Consider the following 17580-nt stretch of genomic DNA (forward strand, 5'->3'; position numbering starts at 1 on the left):
AAGAGAACGGGGAGGGGGAGAGAAAAGGGGAGGGGAGATAGAAAAGGGGGGAGGAGAGAGAAGGGGAGGGAGAGAGAGAGAAGGTGTGGGAGACAGAGAGAGGAAAGGGGAAGTGGGGAGAGAGAGAGAAGTGGGAGGGGAAGAGAAAGAGAAGGGGAGTGGGAGAGAGAGGGGGATTAAAAAAGAAGGGGAGGGGTGAGAAAAGGGGGAGGGGAGAGAGAAGAGAGAGAGAGAGAGAGAGAGAGAGAGAGAGAGAGAGAGAGAGAGAGAGAGAGAGAGAGAGAGAGAGAGAGAGAGAGAGAGAGAGAGAAGGGGGAAAGAAAGAGAAGGGGTGAAGGGGAGGAGGAGTTAGAGGGAGAAGGGAGCGAGAGGGAAAGAAAGAGAGAAGTGGGAGGGGAGATAGAGAGAGAAGGGGGTGAGAAGGAAAGGGAGAGGAAGTGGGAGATGGCTGCAGTCAAGAACAAGCTTGAGAGCTCAGGGTCTCAGGGCTATATCACACAAATAGTAATTACTATACACCTACACACAGTTTATTATTAGTAATTTGGATAACTGCAACCTGTTCGAAGATGGGCACTTTAGCTAGTATAAAATAAATAAACAATTGAATAATTCACAAATTCAGGCAACATATCTAGTAGCTAAATGGAGAGTGCAGGTGTGCAGCTGTAATTGTCGAGAGAACAGGGGTCACTTTGGACATTTAATGGATATTGACTAATTTGTAGAGAATGGAGATATAGGACTCTTGGGATAACTCCTTTTCCGGATCTTTGTACAGGAAGTGTTAGTGTGGATAAGGCACCAAGAAGCAAAGTGAATATATGAGGATAAACCCAAAGGGAGTTGTCATGCAACACTGGACTGAAACAGCATTTGTTTTGTTCCAGTATCATTCTCAAGCTGTTTCCCATTCCTAATCTCATGGTGTAACTGGAAATAATAAACTAGGCACTTCAGGCTTCTGGGGGTGTAAGCTTCATAAAGCATTTTAAACAACATTTTAGATCACAAAATTGGATAGCTACTGTAAATCCTTAGGACAAATGTTGCTTTATTACTTTCAGCTACAATTTTGTTTAGAACGTACTGCACCGACACACTTTATTCGAGCAAATACCCAGTATGTACCTGGCAGATACCTGGAATGCGCCGCTCCTCACCTCTGACAAGCCCCGTTGCGTTTGCCTTCCCAGCCTGGGTTCATGCCTGGCTGACGGGCGGCTGATCTGTTAAATGATAATGATTAGGATTTAATAGGCTGCAATGCTTCGCGTGTCTACCAGATGGCATAAATTCATGAATTGTAATGCAGTATATATATATATACTGTGCAGTATTGCAGCTAGCGGGAATAAAATGCTTCAATCCCTGCTTGGAAAATACCTCAATGCACTCGGGCAGAAAACAGTCACAAACCTCAATACACCCGGGTATATCCGAAATCGTGGGACTAGCCGAGCTCGAATAAAGTGTGTCGCCAGTGTATCAATTGTTTGAGACCAACAATTACACCCGCTATATTTTTGTCTAAATATTTTTCTGTGATCCTCCCTCTAAACTAATTGTAAAAAGTGTAACGCAGATGACAACATTAAACATCTGATTAGAACATATGTAACCTGAATCTTGTGATGCACCGCTGTAACATACACAATGAGACCTAGGGCTCTATGCAGTAAGCGCCGAAAAAAGTGCTCTCGGCAAGTGTTCCCTATCGGCATGATTTTGGCGATTTGCCCTCGCAGTATTCAGGAAGGGCCGAATCCCTGGCGAATCCCTGGCGAATCACTGCGAAAGCAAAACGCCGATGAGACGGTGATAAAACAGCCTGTCTCCCGATAACCTGGCGATACGCCGTTTCTGCCGATATGTGTTTGCAGCAGAGAGAGATCCGCCACTCTCTCCGCGCAAACATCGGCAAAATAAAAATATATCAAAACTATTTTTACTCATAGTGTACATGTGCAGGGGGTCTCCGGAGCTGAACCGCATTGGTTTCAGGTCCGGGGACCCCCTACTTCCCGAGATACAGGCCCCTTTATGAGGTGCCGGTATCCCTCTACATTTAAATGTCCCGATCACCTGACCGCGGAATGTAAACAAAGCAGAGGGATACCGGCACCCCGTAAAGGGGCCTGTATCTCGGGAAGCAAGGGGTCCCCGGACCTAAAATCAAAGCGGTTCAGCTCCGGAGACCTTCTGCATATCTACACTATGAGTACAACACACATATAAATAAACAATCATTCCTTACCTTAGCGGCTATCCGCTATGGTAATTAAGCAGCATTAATGTATTTTTAATAATAGTGTTAAAGAGCAGGGGGTCCCCTGAGCTGAACCGCATTGATTTGTAGCTCAGGGACCCCCTGCTTCCCGAGTTACAGGCCCCTGTATGGGGCCCCAATAAACATTGCAATAAGCAACATACACCCCCTGTGCCCCCAACAACCCCTATACCCCCATTACATATATCACATTTTTGGGATGCACAGCAATGATACTAGAGGCCGGCGGTGGCCCTCGGGTGTTCCCCGCAGGCCTGCAGTACCAATTCAGTGCACCCCAAAAAAAATTATAACACTTAAATACACCACCCTTAACACATACAGTATAGTAATGTGCAAAATTACTATTATCCACATATGGATAATAGTGCATTTGCCCATTTTAAATATATAAAGAACAATAAATACAATAAATACATATAGCACTCACCCTTATCCGGCTGCCACGATGAAGGCCATCCTCATCTTCATCACCGTCCATGCCCCCTCCGATGCTGCAAAACATAAACAAGAATAAAAACAGCCAATGTAATGTCCCCTAAGGATGTGACATCATCTCCAAGGGATATATATGTATATATTGATAGATATCTAGTTAGCACCCTTGGGGTATGCCTATTTATCTTAAGGGGGTTCATGATGTCTACAGGGATTTAAAGGGTTAAATCCTTTTTAAAGCTGCAGACCAAGCAATATGCTATATGTGTTTTTTTTTATAAATCAGTTCTGTACTATGAGAAAATACTTGTAGCCTTTTTTTTTTAAATCCACTCTAAATAACATTTTTAATGTATTATAATGTAACAAACATTGTTTGTTTCTATAGCAACCATTTGCAAAATCACATCCCCTACCTCTTCTGAAAAAGGCTCTGACACACCCCTTTTTGAGCCCTTCCTTCTCTCTAACAGTGCACCAATTGTATGTAGTGAGTGGTCACACGAACTTCCCCACAAAATTTTGCATACAGTATTTAGTCCGCTTCTGCTGCACTGACACGCATTTAGTAGACCCCCGACCCGAATTTTCGCTGATCTATATATATATATATATATATATATATATATATTGTGATATAATCATTGTGTCTGGGTACTACAAAGCTGGCAGTGCATAGATTCCAGCGTGCAGGAGGGTAAACTCCTCTGTAGGGGGAGGCGCATGCGCGATGGTGAGGTGGGTAGCTGCTTAAGTTGAGAGCTCCCGCCCCCGCCGCACGAAGCACACATTTACAAAGAATAAAAAATAAGTTTTTGCCCTTGAAAGTGCCAAATATCAATCGGGGAATAGCTCAGGATGGCCCCGCAGTCCGCAAAGAAAAAACCGACCGGCGATCTCAGGAGATATTTGAGCCGAACGGCAACGCGGGGGGCTGAGGCAGACATGGCGCCGGGGCTCTGCCGCGGGATCAGAATCGGAGGAGGAGGTAGAGGACACAGCGGGCCAGTTACCAGTGCGAAGATGCGACTTCGACTGGCTCTATAACAGCATGAAGTCGCTCTTCCGCGCTGAGATACAAGAACTGAAGAAGGAGGTCCAGGGCCTGGGGGAGCGCACAGGAGCGCTGGAGGAAAATATGGCGGCCACTACCACCACCGCAAGGAAAGCGGAGAAGAGGGCAAACTACCTACAGGCCCAGATATCAGAGCTGGCAGAAAGACAAGAGGACTCTGAGAACAGAGACCGCAGGAGCAATCTCCGTATCAGAGGCATCTCAGAGGATATTACGGAAATAAAAGAGTACATCACCCGCTGGATGTCCACATTACTCCCGGGGGTTCCCGCGGCAGAGCTAGCGATGGACCACTGCCACCGGGCCCTCCGAAGCCGGCCAGCAGCCAATGACCAACCGCGCGATGTAATAGCCCAGATGCACTACTACAGCACCCGAGAAGCGGTACTCCAAACTGCAAGGGGCCCAGGGACCTGCAGCTTCGAGGGGGCCTCCCTCCAGCTGTACCAAGATTTATCCCCCATCACCCTGGCCCACCGAAAGAAACTTCAGCCGGTAACAAAACTGTTGCGGGACAGAGCAATCAGATACAGGTGGACCTTCCCATTCGGACTGCTGGTCCTTAGGAATGGGAAGGCCATCTCTATGAGAGAGCCAGAGAAAGCACTGGAATTCCTCCGTAAACTCAGAGTAGAAGAAGGCCCAGTGCCGGCTATCCGGAGAGACCAGAGCCCAACAGCAGAATGGCAACAGGCCCCCAGCTCTAAAAAGCATAAGGACCGGGCGGCAGAAGAGAAAGAGTGAAAGGCATGGACACTTTAAAGCGACCGCTATCACAGTTTTGTTGGCCACTGTTGAGCCACAGTTTTCTTCCAGTATGGTGCCAATACCCCTGAGGACGATGTGAGCTGAGTAAACAGGCTTCCCATCAATTTCCAGCGGCCCCTGAAGAGCTATACCAACGCTAAAGAAGATAGAGACACCCACGCTTTTTAACTCACCTGCAGATCCAGTGGACGCGAAAAATGGGAACCCTGAAACCAGCCGTGACACGCAAGCTCGAAAAATGGCGACACCAAGCCGCGTGGCGGGCTTTCCAACACCTACCGGAAGAAGAAGCCATCTACGCGGGAAGAGCTGACCAGGAGACATCCGCTCACTCTGGCATCCGGCGACTGAATGGCGACGACCGGATGGACGTCATCGGAAGTCGAGAGGCGGCCATCTTGGTTGGGGCACATCTCATCCGGCACCGGAAGCGCTACACAAAAGAGGAGATACAGGCAACCTGCCACCCTAGGGAACTGGGTCAATGTAAAACTTGTATGTGGTCAGTTTTCTTTATACCCAGTTAAATGTCTTGGACCCACAGGGCTCAGGCGAAGTATAGAGCTCACATGCGGAGATAGCAGAGTGCACATTCCTGTTTGATACCCCCCTAGGGAGCATTACTAAGCTGAGATACAGCAAACAAGCATAACAGCAGACATCCCCCACCTCACCCCCCTCACCCCCCCAATTCCCCCCCCCCCAATCCCTCCCCCTCTCTCCCCCCCCTCCCCCCGCCCCTATCTGATAAGATAGAGATGGCCAAAAACTCCCGCCTAGTTAACAGTAAGATATATAGCTCAGACGATATACGTATACATCAAGACACAGTAGAATCCAGGCCCGGCTACCACTAGGCAAGACACAATGAGGGGGCATGCAGGGAAGCAGTCACAAGTGTAGGGGAAAGATGGTTAAAAGACCTAAGGCTCTCTCAGCTAGGAAAATGGCACAAGTTAAGGGAGAAGATGTATTTGTTGATGTTTAATATGTTTTTAAAGTTTATCTGTTCAAAGGCGGGGACGGGCAGCGCTACGCCCACCGTCGTCCAAGCGGGATCCTGGGGCTCACCCCCAGGGAGACCCGCGCAAGACCCCGCTGGGCCGGTAAATTTGGGTCAGGAGCCCACTCCCATGTGGAGAGGGGGAAGGACCCGGACCGGACCCCCAGAAGGGGCCGCCGTGGTGCCCAGGGAGGATCAATCCCATGGGTTCACCACATGTTTTATTTGTTGTTGTCTTAATGTTTTCTCTGTATTCCCTGTGTATGTTCTCTATCGTTTCCCCCGTTCCCAGGCCAAAAGAGCACGCAGCCAAGCAAAGAGCTTTCAACGTCTCCAATCACGTCGACAACCTGAGATCGGCACCCAGACCACCACCGCTGAGACTCACCCTAGAAGCACCAATGGGTAGGGACCTCACAGTCATTTCACATAATGTGAAGGGATTTAACAGTCCCCAAAAACGACGTCTGGCCATGACAGATTACAAAAAATTGAACCCTGACATTGTCCTCCTACAAGAGACACACTTCTCCCGACGCAACTCCCCAAAATATTTAGATGGTAGATACCAGACCTGGGTGGCAGCCTCCGCCAACAAGAAAAAAAGAGGGGTCGCAATCATGCTGCACAATCGCCTATCGATAGACATTAAAACCACAAAGAAAGACGCTAACGGTCGGTTCATAATAGTGGTTGGGACCATCCACGGCCAACCACTTACCGTAGCAAACGTATATGCCCCTAGCGACCGCGCAGACTCATTCTTTCATAGATTCTCCACGATCCTACAGAAAACGGCACAAGGTGCCATAATATTAGGAGGGGACTTTAACAACACACTCGACCCGCACACAGACAGATGTACCCCGGGCGGACAGAAAAATCCGCAGGGTAGAGCTGCCTGGATCAGAGGCCTCTGGGCCAATAGCCTGGTTGATATCTGGCGTGAGCAACACCCAGGTGAAAGAGAGTACACATTTTACTCCCACCCACACGACCGGTACAGCAGGATAGACTACCTCTTTGTGACCAACAGAATGGTTTCGCAGATCTCCCATACGGGAATCCATGATATTTCATGGTCCGATCACGCACCAGTAGAGCTGCGGTGCACCGATTTTGTACTGGACAGGCCAGGAGCGACCTGGAAACTCAATGAGTTCTTAATTAAAATCCCCGAGGTGGCACAATCGATAGGGGACAAGATCAGGGCTTATTTTGACGAGAACATGGGTAGCGTGGCATCTCAGTCTACCCTATGGGAGGCCCATAAGGCGACACTCCGAGGTGAACTCATAGGGATCGCAAGTAGGCGGAAGAAAGAAAGGGAAAAAAAGATTCACACTTTACAATCTGACCTAAAAACCCTATCCGCCCTACACAAACACAATAAACAAGCACAGACCCTTAAGGCATGGCTAGATGCCAAAACACAACTAAATTTACTGATGGCCTCCCGAGCTGAGAAGGAGCTGACTTGGTCCAAACGGAAATACTATGAACGCGCCAACAGGCCAGATACCCCACTTGCCCGTAAACTCCGTAACACGAGTAGTAATTTCCATATACAGTCAATCCGAACTAGTAAAGGTGGCCTCACTTCTGACCCTAAACAAATTGTGGAAGAATTTAAAACTTATTACGAGACCCTGTACGACGGGTCGAAGGTCTCCCATTGCGAGACCACTCGTAAACGGTTGAAGACGTTCTTGAAGGAGGCGAACTTGCCCAAACTGAGCAGACTGGAAAGAGACGCGCTACAGGTAGATTTTTCAGGTGAGGAAATATCAGAGGTAATCAAAACACTGAAGCCATCGAAGGCCCCGGGCCCCGATGGTTTCTCTAACTTATACTACAAAAAGTTCCGAAAACTGTTAGTACCTCACCTGACTAGGTTATTTAACTCATTTCTGGAAGGTGCCCCTATACCCGGCCAGATGCTCCAAGCGTCTATATCGGTGATCCCCAAACCAGGGAAGGATTCAGCTGACTGTAAGAGCTATCGCCCGATCTCATTGATCAATTCCGACACTAAAAAATTTTCTACTATCTGTTTTGGATCGGAGGTAAGGACGCCCTGTTGTGTTCGAATTGTAGCTATCCTAAAATTTGGGAGCTTGTTTCGGAGCTTATTGGCTAGTAAGGTATCTGGCCTGTTGGCTTTTTCATAAAATCTGCGTTTGGACCATGCTAACTCCTTCTCGGCCTGGGAGGATAACACCAAATTAAGGGCCGCTCTAGTGTCAATTAATTCTTGCCAGGTGTTCTGGTTTTTGTCTGCGGAATGTTGTGCAGTGAGGAGTGTTAATTTCGCCTGCAGCTCAGTTATTTTAGAGGCTTTTTCTCGTTTCCGCTTACCGGCTATACTCATAAGGAATCCCCTGAGAGTAGCCTTATGGGCCTCCCAGAGTGTGGCCTGCGACTGCACGCTTCCTTCGTTTTCTCTAAAGAAATCCTTTATCCGGTCCTTAATCGCCCTCTCGGTAGCGGGGGCTTTGAGGAGAAGCTCATTTAGCTTCCAGTTTGCTCTGGGTCTGTCTAGGTCTGCTATCCTGCACCTCAGCTCGATAGGTGCGTGGTCGGACCACGAGATCTCATGGACTCCTGTATGGCCCACCACTGGAACCACTCTACTTGACACTAGGAAGTAGTCTATTCGGCTGTATCTGTCATGGGGGTACGAGTAAAAAGTGTATTCTCGGGTCACGGGGTGTTGTTCTCTCCACACGTCCGTCAACTGACAGTCGTGGAGGCCCTTGAGTATGGTTAATAGGTCCTGTCTATGGGCTGTGTTAATTTGAGTGCATCTGTCCAGGTCGGGGTCCATTGTGCGGTTTAGGTCACCCGCGAGAAAAATACTGCCCTTGGCTATTTTATGTAATTTGGCAAAGAATTGTTCGAAGAAAACGGGGTTTTGCTCACAAGGGGCATATAGTGAAGCTAGAGTTACCTGTTGGTTTTGTATTGTGCCCGTTAAAATTATGAATCTACCTTGTGGGTCTGCATATTGTTTGTCGATGGTCAGGGCAAGTCTATTGTGTGTAACTATTGCTACACCTCTTTTTTTGACATCCGCAGATGCTAAGTAAAACGTTCTATAGCCCTTATCTAGAAATTTTGGATGGTTTAGGCGGGAAAAGTGAGTTTCCTGCAGGAAAATAATATCGGCCTTTCTACGGTTATATTCTCTGAAGGCAATTCTTCGTTTAATGGGACTATTGAACCCCTTCACATTATGTGAAATCATAATAATGTCACTACTCATCTGGGCGATGTATTCTGGACCGTCTGCTTATCAGCTGATCTGGAGTAATTGATGTGGATATTTGGCTTATCCTGCTGTGTCCCGCTCGGGTATCTCTCCTTCTTGGTATCTGACATCGTCCGACCTCCTTCGTTCCATATCTGGATCTGTAGGGACTGCGGTTTAGGTCACCCGCGAGAAAAATACTGCCCTTGGCTATTTTATGTAATTTGGCAAAGAATTGTTCGAAGAAAACGGGGTTTTGCTCACAAGGGGCATATAGTGAAGCTAGAGTTACCTGTTGGTTTTGTATTGTGCCCGTTAAAATTATGAATCTACCTTGTGGGTCTGCATATTGTTTGTCGATGGTCAGGGCAAGTCTATTGTGTGTAACTATTGCTACACCTCTTTTTTTGACATCCGCAGATGCTAAGTAAAACGTTCTATAGCCCTTATCTAGAAATTAAACCGCTTAAATACGGTTATGCCTAAGCTGGTCCACCCAGATCAAGTAGGGTTCATCTGTGGGAGGCAAGCAGCGGATAACACTAGACGGATCATAGATTTAATTGATTTGGCCCAAAAACAGAATATCCCATCTATGGCACCTAGTTTAGACGCCAAAAAAGCCTTTGATCGAATTGATTGGCCCTACCTCACAGAGACGCTTGGAGAGTTTGGGGTGGGAGGGAGAATGTTGGGCGCCATTCTAGCTCTGTATCGTGGACCGAGGGCGAAGATCTGGCACCAGGGCTTCCCCTCGGAGGAATTCCCGATACGGAGTGGCACTAGACAGGGTTGTCCCCTGTCCCCACTCCTATTCGCACTATGCATTGAGCCCTTGGCGGCACATATCCGTAATAACCCAGACATAACAGGTATCCAAATTCAAGACCAGTCACACAAAGTGGCCCTGTATGCGGACGACATTATTTTAATGTTGTCAAAGCCCCTTACCTCTCTGCCGAACGTCTTCAACTTACTAGATGCATTTAATAAGATTTCGGGGTTCAAAATTAACCAAACTAAGTCAGAAGCGCTAAATTTAAACCTGCCTAAGGCCACAGCAAAACTGATAGAACTAAATTTTAACTTTAAATGGCAAGCCTCCTCTATAAAATACCTAGGGGTAAATATTACCAAAGATTATAGCGCCCTCTACAAAGCCAATTACCCCAGACTGATAAGGACTCTGACGGAGGATCTCAGACTTTGGTCGGGCTATGCAATTTCCTGGATCGGCAGGATCCAAAGCCTCAAGATGAACCTCCTCCCCAGAATCCTGTACCTCTTTCAGACCCTCCCGGTGCAGGTGGCCGGAGCTGACATCCTCCGCTTACAGTCCTCCATGGTGAAATTTGTCTGGGGTAATAAAAAGCCACGCATCAAAGCTAGTACGTTAATTCGCCCAACACTACGAGGAGGACTTGGGGTACCTTCCTGATGGCCTACTTCCGAGCGGCACAATTGACTCAAATTGTACAGTGGCACATGCCGCCGGATCTCCGGAGGTGGGTTGAATTGGAAAAAGAATGTAGCTCCCCTGTAGATCTACAGGACTTAATTTGGCTTCCAAAAAGGGTCCAAAAATCCATAGGGGTGCCGCTGGCGGCACTGAAGAGCTCGTTGGCAGTTTGGGGGGACACCAGACACAGATGTGCTCTTACCACCTAGCACAAATACATGACCCCGTTTGTAGGGAACCCTGATTTCGCTCCGGGCATGCCAAGTGGGAACCTGGGGGCCTGGAAAAAAAAGGGCCTCACAAAGCTACTACATCTGGAATTAGTCCATTATTAAAATCTTTTGACCAAATTAAATCTGAAAGTGGGATACCAAACTCTGAATTCTTTAGATACCTCCAGATTAGAGCATTTTACAACAAAATCCCTAGACGCCCTCGGCGTACCAATTTTGAGCAGCTGTGTTCGAGAGGTACGGACACTATGGGACTTACTTCTAGGATCTATAGAGAGGTGGTCTGTCCTGGAACCAAAGACAACGCTAAACTGAGTTACAGACGTGCATGGGAAGCTGACTTAGGGGAGACAGTAGAGGACGAAGACTGGGACTCAATAGTGCTGGCAGCAGCCAAAAGCTCGATTTGCACAACCCTGAAGGAGAACGCATATAAGGTCCTAATGAGGTGGTACCTTACCCCAATTCGATTAGCAAAGTTTGTAAAGGATTACCCCCCACTGTGCCCCAAACAGTGTGGGGAACATGCAGACTTGCTGCACATGCTGTGGGGCTGCACCAAAGTGGCACCTTTATGGGAGGAAATCCAAGATTGGCTGGAGAGAATTCTCGGACGCTCGGTCCCCTTGGGGCAGGCGCAGGCGGGGGCTAAGCAGACCGGCCCAAAAATTGATTGCACATTTTGCAACAGCCATGAGGTGCGAACTCGCGGCATTGTGGAAGCAACCACACTTACCCACGATGATCAAAATTCGTAACAGAATATGGTATGTTTGCCGGATGGAGCAATTGACGAGTTTGGTCAATGACACCGGCACAAATTTTCTAAAAGTATGGGCCCCTTGGCTAGACCAATCAGACATCCCAGGGGTAAATGCCACCAATATTCTGCTGTGATAGAAACAAATGCGTTCTCCTCTAGAGAGACAGCACGGACAGCGACAGAACAGAGCACTGGTAGGGCGGACGTAGGCAGACAGTGAGATGGCAAGGCGAAGACCCTTTCAAAACAAACACGACATTGGTGGTCGCAGATCGCAGGCAGGAGATGCTCCTCGATTGGCCTTCCCATTCCCCCCACCCCCCCCCCCCTGGGTTCATCTGGTTCATCCCGTATGTCCGTTGTCTTTTTTCGTTTTTCTTTTTCCCCACAATACGTTAGTATTTGTACCACTTGGCAAAAAAAAAATGGGAACGTGATCACTCATGTATGATAATGGGTTGTTAGACTGTATGTGAACTGTACCATGTCCCAATAAAAACTTTTTTGTTGAAAAAAAAAAAAAAACTCCTCTGTAGGAGCTTACTGCAGCTGGAGACAATTAGCAGAACTCCAGAAGGAACAAGAGTTTTTAAAGTCAGGAAGTGGCCTGCACACAGAGAGAGACTGCTTTTCCTGAGAGAAGGGGGGAGAGAGAGAGAGAGTTCTCCGCAGCTAGGAAGAGGCAGGCACAGTCCCCTAGGCTCACTGGACAGTGGTTACGGAGCCTGCTGGGACTAACTGGGTTGTAATCCCAGAAAGAAGGAAGGACGTGAGACTGCGCTGAAGCAGGATGTCGTGTCCAGGATATTGGAACTACAGAGGGATTCTATGAACTCTGTGAGGCCGACCCCCCAACAGAAATAAATATGAGCTAAACATTATATTGCTGTGCCTAGAGACTGTGTATATTTTTATATATAACAGTACATGTTTTGGGGTGGTAACCAGCTTAGCTAGCCACCCAGTTAGAAAGGGCTGGAGCTGTTGTATAGTCAGTCTCCTATGAAGGAGTAGATGTTTATTTTATGATTTGTTTTGCCTTAAAGGGACGGTGGGCCTGCTATGGTGTTTATTTGGGCTGAAGGAGTGGCTCAGTGAGTAAAGACACTGTTCAATTCCCGGTGTCGGCTCCTTGTGACCTTGGGCAACTCACTTTAACTCCCTGTGCCTCAGGAACCAAAAACATAGATTGTAAGCGCTACAGTACAGAGACTTGTGCCTGCAAAATGTCTCTGTAAAGTGCTACGTAAAAACTAGCAATGCTATACAAGAACAAGCAATTATTATTATTATTATTATTTAACCCCTGTAAATAAACCCTGTGTAAAGAAGTACAGAGTTTCCTGCCTTAATATGGGACGCAAGATGTTGCGTGATGCGGACATTACACTATATATATAGTACCACTTATGACAATATTACATGGCAACAGTTTTTCTTTTAATCTAACCTTATATAGTTGTTGGTTCCTAGTGACATAGTAGATGAGGTTGGAAAAAGATGTCCATTGAGTTTCACTTATGTCAAATGTTAAAAAAAATATATTGGATGATGTCTAAAACCGAAAAATCTCTATGGAAAAATATAATTTATAACAAAATCTCAAAAAATATATATTAAACTTTCCAAACATACTATGAAAATTGAACATGGCCACGCATTTGTTGCTTCAACAACTCGTTGGGGCCTTTCTTTTCTAAATATTTATATGTTTGATTTTTGAGCTTATCCCTTTTTTTACGTTTTTTGTGCCTGAATTTAAGTTTCCATTCGTTCTTAATCGACAGTGAAGCTCTCTTTTATTTTTTATATATTCAGGCACATATTAATGGGTTTCTGTGTTTACTTAAGTGAATTGAGATACTCACCTTATATTTATATAAAAATCCCAGGTTAAACATAAGCCATTATTATCTTTTAAGGGGAAAATTTTAATTCCTTTATAAATCCAGTAATGTCAATCATATTTCTCCCAGGATAAACATCCTACTTGTGTGTTTAACTTAAATATCCCTGTATACCATTCCTTTCTAAAAAGGATGACTACACTTTTCTTAAATATATCTATTGTCTTTGCCTTCACAGTGGCCATTGATAGTAAATTCCAAATTTTTACTGCCCTTACTGTAATGAACTATTTTCTTTGCTGCTGGTGAAATCCACTTTTCTTCAACCTCAAGGGATGACCCTGTGTAATTTTTTACTGTCTTCAAGATGAAAGGTTTCCTCAAAAGTTCCTTGTATTGACCTTGAATATATTTATAAATAGTTATCATATCTCCTCATAGATACAGTACCTCTTTTTTAATGTACGCAAAGCTAATTTAGCTAGCCGCTCCTCATAATTTCAACAGTCCATCCCTTTTATTATTCTTTTGGTGGTTCTTCTGTGAACTTTTGGCAGCTCCATAATGTCTTAATTATGGATCAGTGCTCAAAACTGTAATCCATACACAAGGTTTGGTCTTTCAAAAAATGTTTACGTTGGCTGAATTATTCTGTTCTCCACCCACCATACCTAGTTTTATGCATTAAAAAATGACCAAATATGGTCCCATTAAGTTTGCATGTACAGATGCAGCAGCATTTTAGTATTTAGCGGCATTTTAGTATTGTGGCTTTTAAACACCTGAAATTGAAAGAGTAGCACAGTAGCACAGTACTGTACACATTACAATTCATTCAATTCATTGCATTTAATTACACACAATCCATGAAATTCAAACAAAGCAACCGCGATAAACACGGGTGCCTGGTGAGATTGGCCGTGATTTCTTAAAAAAATAGCCGCTGCATCTGTAGCATGATTACCAAATGCACATAAACTGACATTTATCTGTATTAGACCTTGTGACCGGGTGAATGAACGTCACCAGCCCTATGCCTGGCAGACCTATGTTTAGGTCTGCAGTGCAGCAGTGACCAGGTTAATATTCAGCTGGGAAGCTCTTGTCAATTAGTCTGGTCCCAGCTGCCTCATCAAAGAGCTTTAAAAACCCCAGGCTGCACACACATGCAGTCTGTCTGATCCAGTGAGAGATACTGACTTGCTGAGAGAGAACTACTGCTAAGGTCTGTCTTCACTATACTATTTTGATGAACTGTTTGCTGGACTGTTACGCTGAAATCTAAACAGCCCTTGTTGGGAAAAGGGCCGCTCAGGGCTTATTTTGTTTTATATGCTGAAAAGAAGCTGTTTTGTTTTTGTGTGCCATATTTCAAGGCTCAATAAATGAGCCTTTGCAAGAAACCCACGTGTGTAGCCTGCAACATATGGTGTAAAAAATGGGATGTTGAGAGGCCCCTGCAATTCAAGGGCGACACAAAAAAAAATAGAAGAATTTTTAAAAGAGTTTCTGTGCGTGCAGACCAGACAGCAGGGACTGTTAATGCAGGAACAGGCCCAACTACAGGCAGAGAGAGATGAAAGACTATTGGAGCAGCAAACCCAGCTCCTAATCTAGCATCAGGCAGCACAAGAGCGGTTGGCCAGGTTGTTGACCCAATCCCATGGGAGTGCCAGTCCAGAGTTTGCGAACAAACACCCGGTCCTCCTTAGGAAAATGACTCCGAACGGGGATCCAGAGGCTTTTCTACTGACGTTTGAAAGGGTTGCCGAAGCCCAGGGCTGGTCTTCAGATCGCTGGGCAACCGCTTTGGCCCCGCTCCTCATAGGAGAAGTCCAGGCCTCATATCAGGGCCTCCCAGGGGATCAGGCAATGGACTACAAACAAGTAAAATCCGCCTTACTGGATCGCTTAGGTCTGACCCCAGAGACCTACCGGCAGCAGTTCCGAAAAATGAAGTACACCGCTAAGATGAGACCCCGGGTCCTCGCTCTGCAGTTATTGGACTTGTGTACTCGCTGGATACAACCCGAGGAGCGCACTAAGGAGGCAATTCTTGAGCAAGTTGTTTTGGAGCAATTCCTACAGGTAATACCCCATTCCGCACGCTCTTGGGTAAAACGCTATGCTGCTGAAACCCTAGCTTTGGCGGTCCGTCTCGTTGAGAACTTCCTTGGGGCCGAGGATCAGACGAGTGTCCTGGACCCGACGGATCCGACTCCACCGGCACTTGCGGATGCCCAAAGAGGGAGACCGGACAACGGGGAAACTACGGCCCCTCCATACGCAACTGCCAAGTGCCACGGAAGGAGCAGTCCTTCCAGCAAGGGAGAGGTCCAAACGCGGGTCACCGCCGAGGCCCTCATCCACTTCCAGATGTCGGCTCGTCACCAAATGAGAGGAACTTCAGAGGACGTCGCCCACAGGACTCATCGGATGCCTGGTCTCCAGTATTCGGTCCAGCTGAGCGGTATCCGCAGCACCCTCCTGCGAGGGAACCCTCTCCATGTTCTGCCTGCGGAGAACAAGGCCACCGGCATGTGGACTGTCCCTAGATGGATTGTTCCTTCAGCAGGACAGTCGCCTCGGCCTTCCCCAGAGAAAGTTGCAAGCCCTGGCTTCTTCCAGCCCAGATTGGGGGTAAAACCATCCAGGCCCTTGTAAATTCAAGCTCTGGAAAGACGCTGGTCTTCCAGGAACTGTTACTGCCTGACGTGCTTTTCTTTGACTCCCCATGGAGTATAGAATGTATACACAGCGATGTAAAATGGTATCCGATGGCCAAAACCCTGCTACAGGTAAAAGGTCAAGAGGCCAAGAATGAAGTAGGAGTCGTTCCTTGGCTCCCTGCCCCCATTATGTTCATCCGGGACTGGCCTTTCTTTTCAAACCTAATGGCTCCAGTCTCTCAGGAGGAGCCTCATTCTCTGGCTCAGGAGAAACCTGGTAAACTTTTCCCCTTCTCGGCAGACCTGTTACCCAGTAGGCACCAGGTTCCAAAGACTCGGAGGCAAAGACGCTGTGACAAACAGGACTGGTTGCAGAAATCTGGGACTCAAGGTGGGAATACTAATAGGCATGACTGGGATGGCCAGAAAGAGGGCGAGATAGGCCCTGGGGATTTACCAGAGCTATGTCTCCCTGATTTTCACCAGAGGCAGAGGGAAGACCCAGTCCTGGCCAAACAATATGATAAAGTGGTAAAAATTGATGACCAGATATTGAATGCACAAAGGGTAATGGTGTTCCCACATTTTGAATTGTCGAATGATATCCTGTATAGGGTGAACACAAAGCGCAAGACTTCCTCTCCAAGGTGGAAAGATCACAAGGAATCTCAAATGGGCAGCATATGTAAAGAAAAAAAGAAATGCTCTAGGACAAACAAAAGCAATTTAACCACTCTGGGTTCAGACGCTGTGTGAAAAGACTCCAGTCAGCTGTTCCACGTTCTCCACTTCCGCATTCGATCGGCGTCTGACGTCACGAACCAGCTCCCTCAGTCTCCAACAGTAAGGGGAGAATCATCTGGCTCCGTGAAGGTCAGCGCAGCGGAAGATATCCAAGCAGGAGAGCGTTATAGCAAAGCAGCTGGTGTCACAGCAGAGAGTCCGTAAGAGGCACTGACTGCTACACAAGGTCTATGCGCATGTAGATAACCCTACGCGTTTCACCCAGAGTGGTTAAATTGCTTTTGTTTTTCCTGAAGCATGTGAGTGTATTGGAGCCTCCTTGCTCGAATATATTTTATAATTAAACTGTGTTGCACTATATTTTTTCTTTTTTTCTTTACATACACTGGCGACACACTTTATTCGAGCTCGGCTAGTCCCACGAATTCGGGTATACTTGGGTGTATTGAGGTTTGTGACTGTTTTCTGCCCGAGTGCATTGCGTTATTTTCCAGGCAGGGATTGAAGCATTTTATTCCCGCTGGCTGCAATACTGCACAGTATATATATATATACTGCATTACAATTCATGAATTTATGCCATCTGGTAGACACGCGAAGCATTGCAGCCTATTAAATCCTAATCATTACCATTTAACAGATCAGCCGCCCGTCAGCCAGGCATGAACCGTGGCTGGGAAGGCAAACGCAACGGGGCTTGTCAGAGGTGAGGAGCGGCGCATTCCAGGTATCTGCCAGGTACATACTGGGTATTTGCTCGAATAAAGTGTGTCGCAGCAGTATGCTGCCCATTTGAGATTCCTTGTGATCTTTCCACCTTGGAGAGGAAGTCTTGCGCTTTGTGTCCTCCCCCAGAGGCTACTTTGAGTGATTGTGAAATCTCTCACACCAGCTGCATCTCCTCTTGGTGATATTTATTTGTTTTGTTTTTATTTATGTATTTTTAAGGTTTGCGCTTACTTTCCTTGCACCATAGGGTGAACAAGCAGACACAAACAGGGGAGATCACCAGACAAATATTAGTCCCCAAGGTGTTTATTA

Source organism: Ascaphus truei, chromosome 3 (genome assembly GCF_040206685.1).
Source record: "Ascaphus truei isolate aAscTru1 chromosome 3, aAscTru1.hap1, whole genome shotgun sequence".
NCBI lineage: Eukaryota > Metazoa > Chordata > Amphibia > Anura > Ascaphidae > Ascaphus > Ascaphus truei.